Here is a 6,721-nt window from a genome sequence, read left to right on the forward strand (position 1 = left end):
GCCTCTCATGGGCATGCATTCCCCTTCCACGTCCCTCACACCTGGCCACAGAGGGACCCAAACCGCAGGTGTGTTGGTGGTCTGTGGGCACCCATGGCTGGAGACAAAAGCGTGGCTCAGGGAATGACTTTCAATAGTTCCCAGCAAGGTAGCTGCTCTGCTACTTACAAGAAACCCTGACCCAGAAAAAAGGCATTTATGATGAGGGTTCAGTCAGTGCTTCGAGCCATGCCGGCAGGCTGATGTTGGGCCACCACTTGCCCTGGTCAGAGGCACCAGAAGGGAAGAGCCAGGAGGCTTCCTCTCCTGCACACCACCGCCTAGAGGAGCTGAGGTTCCTTGACGGCCTGGCTCCTTCTCAACCAGGCCTTTGGGGATGGTCTCAGCTTGGGGAGGAACTGTGATTTGCTTTCATACTGGGTGAGCATGGATTCCCTCTCAGGAATGCTTTCCAATTCACCTGTCCCTCACAGGTACGTCCATCAGATCCTCCTCGGTGGAACCAGACCCGAGGCCCAGTCCTGACCCAAATGCTCCAGTGGCCAGGGACCACTCCACCAGTCAAGGTGCTCAAGGGCAGGGCCGGGCCGTGTGCCTAAAGGTGTGTGTTCCCACTGGGAGGCAGGCCGAGGGTTTTGGGCTGACACCATCAGTTTCTCAGGCTGCTCCGCTGTTAGTGATCCTTCCAAAGGTTCACCTACGACAACCTTGTTATGACTTTTACTTCCTCTAGATAGTTAAGTTTGATCATCTTCTCTGCACTGTGCCCGGGAAGTTCCTGACCTCAGTGGGTCCTATCTGAGGACCTCACTAAACCATCTAATCAGTAGTAGTGTACAAAGGGCAGGGACTTAATCGACATGAGCTTATGACCTACACTTACTGGGATTCCTCATTCATGCTAAATAATTGCAATCCCAATCCCTATCACAAATCGGGATCAGCAGGTTACCCGAACTTGTTAGCGAAGGGTAGACACACGCTGATCCATTCAGGGTAGCGCGTGTGCTGCCACGGACATCTAAGGTCATCACAGACCTGTTACTGCTCAATCTCATGTGGCTGAACACCACATGTCCTTCTGAGAAGTTGGACCCCATCTGCTGGGGTTCGTGTAACTAGTTTGCATGGAGGGGTCTCATTCGTTATTAGAATTAACCAGACAAATCACTCCATCTAAGAACTGCCATGTACCACCACCCACAGAATCGAGAAAGAGCTATTAATTTGTCAATCCTTTCGGTGTCTTGGCCCTCTGAGGTGTCCCGTGTTGAGTCAAATTTAAGCTGCACCCTCCACTCCTGGTAGTGCCCTCTGTCAATTCCTTTAAGTTTCAGCTTTGCAACCTTACTGCCCCCTTGAACCCAAAGACTTTGGATTCCCAGAAGGTGCTCCGCGGGTCATGGGAATAACTAAGTCGGATTTATAGTTGGCATCGTTTATGGTCAGAACTACGACGGTATCTGATCGCCTTCAAACCTCCGACTTTTGCTCTTGATTAACGAAAACATTCTTGGCAAATGCTTTCGCTTTGGTTTGTATTGCACCGGACCAGGAATTTCACCTCTAGCACCACAATACAAATTCCCCCGGCCATCCCTCTTAATCATTACCCCAGTTACGAAAACCAACAAAATATAAGTCCTATTCCATTATTCCTAACTGAACTATTCATGTGACAGGCCTGCTTTGAAAACTTTCAGTTTTTTCAAGGTAAACACTTTGGACCCCCAGGACACTCATCCAAGAGCATCAAGGGGGCTCCAAGAGGAAGGGGCCTGGACAACTGGTAGCTCGCCTTGCGGTGGTCTGCCAGCTTGACCCCAAGATCCAACTACAAGCTTTTTAACCTCAACAACTTTATTATACGCTATTGGAGCTTGAATTACTGTGGCTACTGGCACCAGACTTGACCTCCAATAGATCCTCGTTAAAGGATTTAAAGTGTACTCATTGCAATTACAGGTCCTTGAAGGAGTCCTGTATTCTCATTTTTTAATCATTGCCTCCCCGAGTCGGAGTGGGTAATTTACGCACCTGCTGCCTTCCTTGGATGTGGTAGGTGTTTTTCAGACTCCCTCTCCAGCATCAAACCCTGATTCTATATTACCCGTGTTCACCATGGTAGGCACAAAAAGTACCATTGAGAGTTGATAGGGCAGACATCTGAATGTATTGTCAGCATCACAGGGAAATGAAATCGGCACAAGGTTATCTAGAGTCACCACAGTGGTTGGGCAAGCCTGGATTGGTCTGATAAATGCATGCACCCCGGCAGGTCAGCACCCATCCTGTATTCGCTCTAGAATTTCCACAGTTATCCAAGTAACAGATGGAGTGATCAAAGGAACCATAACTGATTTAATGAGCCATTCGCAGTTTCACTGTACCGGCCGGGTGTACTTACAAGTGCATGGTTTAATCTTTGAGACTAGCATATGCTACTGGCAGGATCAACCCGGTAGCTGAACAATCTGGACAGGTTGTTGGGAGCTGCGTGCCCATCCTGAAAAAACCTTTCCACCCCTCGGTAGCCTGCTGGGGAAGCGCACCCGCCTGGTGGGCTTGCTGTGTGGACAGGTGCGGTAATACGGGCACCAGGAGGCCCAGCTGTCTTCACTGAAGGGAGAAACGGGCTGAGGTGTAGCCTGAGTGAGACAGAGGGGTGCTGGCCTAGCTGGCTAAGTAGAGTCCATGGAACGGTTTTTCTGAGCTGCTGCAGAAATGTACTAGGCGGAGGAGGGCAATGGCGTGGCACCTGGAGGCCTGGACTGCCAGGCCGTATCCAGGACCTGGCGTCACCCATCCCCCTTCCACTCAGGTCAGACCACGGGAGATGCACAAGCTGCCAAGGTTGCTCGGCCTTCACTCTGCTATGTAAGTTGCCCACAAACAGCAAGCCCTAGAGTTGGACAGTCCCTGTTAGGGTGGAAGGGTGGAAGCGCTTTCTTGGAAACAACAGCTGAGGCTAGCTAAGCAGTCCATCCCTAAACAGACCAAGCGTTCTCAGTTGATCAAAGTGTACAGCGCTGGCTGCAGCCCTCATCTGGCAGGACGCCCTGCGCTGGGTTATTTTATTTTTATTTATTTATTTTGGAGTTTTATATAGCGCTAGCCAGACCCAGAGGTATCGGAGCGCTTTATAACATTTGTCAATAACAGTCCAGTATACAAAGAGTGTCAGAGTAAACACAGTGTTCAAAGTTGGTTCAATAATCAGTATAAGTCAAGTAGCATGCAATGCAGAGTTGTAAAAGTAGGGGTCAGTACTGTGCGGGTCAAGAGAAAGGTGTTGTAAGGAGTGATCTTTCGTAGTCACTAGGTCCTCTGGTTTTGGCGGAATATTCTTGTAGGTCCGTTGTCACTTTGTGAGGGCTCGATTGAGGAAGAGTGCTTTGAGATGGCTTTTGAATACTTTGAAGGAAGAGTTAGTCCTGATATGTATAGGGATGGCATTCCAAATTCAAATTCTGGGTGCATTTCCAGTGAAGGACCTAAATAAGGTCTTTTGTTTGCAGGTTTTCGGGGGGGATGAGTAGCAGAGTGTTGGTGCTTCTGAGGTTTCTTGTCTGTCCCACTTTCTTGAGTTCGGCGGCTAGATAGGTGGGTTTACCAGTGTGCAGAGCTTTGTGTGTGAGATAAGCAGTTCTGAAGTTAGCCCACATTTCTATTGGGAGCCACACAAGCTCTTTTAGAACGGGGGAGATGTGTTTGTATTTCTCAATATTATACCCAGATCTGTTGACTGGGTGTGAGTGTTTGATTGGTTCAGATGCTCCGTCCATCACCACCCCCTTTTGTACCACTTAGTTCGCCATAAGTTGGCAGGGTATGCTCAGACGTGAGTCACTTGCTCACTTTGCCACTGGATTCAAGCAAGCCGGGCTAAAGACGGCTGAAATGCCAGAAACCGGTCCTCGGAAGCTTGTTTCCGGTCCAGGGAAGGCATGGCTTGGCAGTTCGGGCTGGACTGTTCCCATGAGGCACAGGATCAGACTGATTTGCATATGGCCATGTCTGAACTGGGGTGGCCGAGTGGGCTAAAGAACGGTGATGGATTAAACCCAGATCTGTTGACTGGGTGTGAGTGTTTGATTGGTTCAGATGCTCCATCACCAACCCCTATTGTACCACTTTGTATTTCTTTACTCCCGTCACCATTCTGGCTGCTGCATTTAGGGTTGTTCTGAGAGAAGCAAGGTGTAGTTTTGCTGTGCCTGTGAGGATGGCGATCCCATAGTCTAATCTGGATAGGACAAGGGATTGCGTGACTTGCTTAAGGTCATTTGGTGGGATGAAGGGTTTGATTTTGTTCAGTAGTTTTAAGTTGAAGAAGGCACATCTTGGGATGTTCTTGGTTTGTTGTGGGTTTGTTCGGTGCAGTGTTAGGTCAAATTGTTATTGCGCATGAGCTCATTTAAGGTTTGTGTTTGAGAGTTGTTGGTCTCATTCCAGAGAAGGTTTAGGTCTCCTTGTATTAGGTTGTTAGCGTTTGAGAGTGAGCAGTGTGAGATTAGGTCAGCCAGCTGTTCGAGAAATACAGAATTGGTACCTGGTGGGCGGTAGATGAGGTAACAGTGAAGCATTTTGTTATCCGACGGTTTGATGGTGGCGGTAAGGTACTCAAGTGTATGGTATTTGAAGGAGTCAGTTTCTGTTATAGAGCTGTTCCTTTTATATATGATAGCGGTCCCTCCACCTCGCTGTTTTTTACTGTGTTTGTTGATGATAGAGAACTTCGGGGGTAGGAGCATATCGAAGATAAGGGGATAGGATTCGTTCAACCATGTTTCTGTGATGAACGTGATGTTTATGTCATGTGTTAGGATGGTTTCTGCCAGTTCGGTTGCGTGTTTGTTTGCAGATCTGCAGTTTATGAGCATGCAGTTAGCCACCTTCTTGTTGTTGAGTTCCTTATTTGGGGGAGCCCTCGTAAATACTAGTGAGGTGCCCTGGAGGTCTCGCTATTTTTGTAGTTGTAGGTTCTCTACCAAATTCTGTGATTACTGGGATCACAGAGCTGGGGGCGACCGTTGGAGCTGCTTTATAGGATTCAGCGATTCCCGTGATTACTGGGATCACAGAGCTGGGGCGACCGTTGGAGCTGCTTTATAGGATTCAGCGAGATCCCACGCCTCTTGCATGGACATTACAGCGCTCTTCCTCTTCGGTCTATGTGGCTGGTTTCTAAGGGGGTTGTCTTCCATCTGAGTCGTTGATTTTTGTGGTGGTATCTGTGTTTATTGGGAGTGCCAGAGAGTGAGGGGGTGGGCCTTGGGTGGTGGAGATATTGCGGTTGGATAAGATTTTGTTAATATCCTGTGTAACTATTTCTAGCTGGTATTCTAGTCGAACCAATCTTTGGGTTGTGCTCAAGGAGGGAGGGGTGGGGGAGTTTGGTCTCTGTGTGGCCAGGGTCAGGCCATTTGTGGTTAGGGGTTGTTTGGTTGTGTTCGGTAATGATAGCATATCTGTGTGGGTGCAGTTCCCTGTGTTTCTAGTATCTGTGTGGTTTATGGGGGAAATCTCAGGTATAGGTTGTGGTGGAGTGTTTCGGCGAGTGTGCGGCGAGTTCGCTGGGATTAGTGCAGGAGGGGAGTTCGGGGCTCTTATCAGCAGGTCAGTTTCATTAGTAGCTGGTTGAGGGTAAAGGGAGGGGGGACACTGGAGAGAGGCTGTAGTGTGTCATCTTGGGTGGGCCTTGTGTTGTGTGTGTCTAAACAGGATGAATTTTGCGGGCTCAGGAGGGAGTTGAAGGGGATACTGGGGCTGGGGTGCGGTAGTTTGGCGGGTGGGGATTGAGTGGATAGATTGGTTAGATGGTTTTCACTGTACGTATGGCTTGAGGATAGGGTTGCTTTTGCGTTAGACTGGGATAGATGGGAGAGGGCAAGACGTAGCATGGGGAAGAGTGCAGCGAAAGCCTCCAGGTTGTCATTGTTGGCTTGGATCAGGATTGTGCCATTGCTGTATATAGTCGCAAAGGTGTTTCCGCTGCGTGTAGGGTGGTTGGGTTTTAGGAACGTTAGTTTACAGCTAAGAGGGGTGTTGGTAGTTTTAGATATATGGAGGTGGGATCTGAGGACGGAGTTCCAGCCCATTGGATTCTGGGTGTGGAAAATAAGATCCATTTTCTGCAAGCCTTTTGAGGCGCAGTGGTATATGTCCGCAATTAGTGATTCTTGGTGCTGTCTTATCAGCCTGTGTTTAAAATTTCTTTTCGCTTTAGGTGAGAGGTTGGGAGGGTAAGTGATGGAAAAGGAGTTCCTGCCATGGGGTTTTAAGCCATGTGCTGAGTTGGCTCGGAGGGGGGTTAGGCTGACCTGTGATCTATTTACTCTGTTATGTGGGTGCATTGTTGTTCTCTCGGGGCTAAGAGACAAGGAACGAAGGAGCCTACTGAGCTAGAAGATACATTTTGGGAGATATTTGTGGACGCCTGTCCTGAGTTTTTTCCTAGCTGGGTTGTACTTGAAGGTGTGCTGTATTTGGTGGCAGACTCATTCTAGACAGCTTCCTGGTAATTCCTTGAGCTTGATTCGTCGGGGTTGTCATGAGGATGTTTGAATCACTCCATTTGTAGCCTTGTTGGTAGTGTAGGGTGCTTAGAGTTTGCCTGCTTGCAGTACCGCAATGCTTCAGTTTCCAGGAAAGCAATTTAGTTCACAGGCAGGCATCTGGGTTTAAAAATAGTATCATTATGTATGTTCTTACTGCCTGA

At 48.6% G+C, this 6,721-nt stretch overlaps 1 pseudogene; it reads right to left on the bottom strand.

The window, feature by feature from the left end:
• Window positions 1-674: 674 nt before the first annotated feature.
• Window positions 675-2,464, bottom strand: LOC144801208 (18S ribosomal RNA; annotated as a pseudogene).
• Window positions 2,465-6,721: the final 4,257 nt, after the last annotated feature.

The sequence above is a fragment of the Lissotriton helveticus genome, chromosome 12 (assembly GCF_964261635.1).
Source record: "Lissotriton helveticus chromosome 12, aLisHel1.1, whole genome shotgun sequence".
NCBI lineage: Eukaryota > Metazoa > Chordata > Amphibia > Caudata > Salamandridae > Lissotriton > Lissotriton helveticus.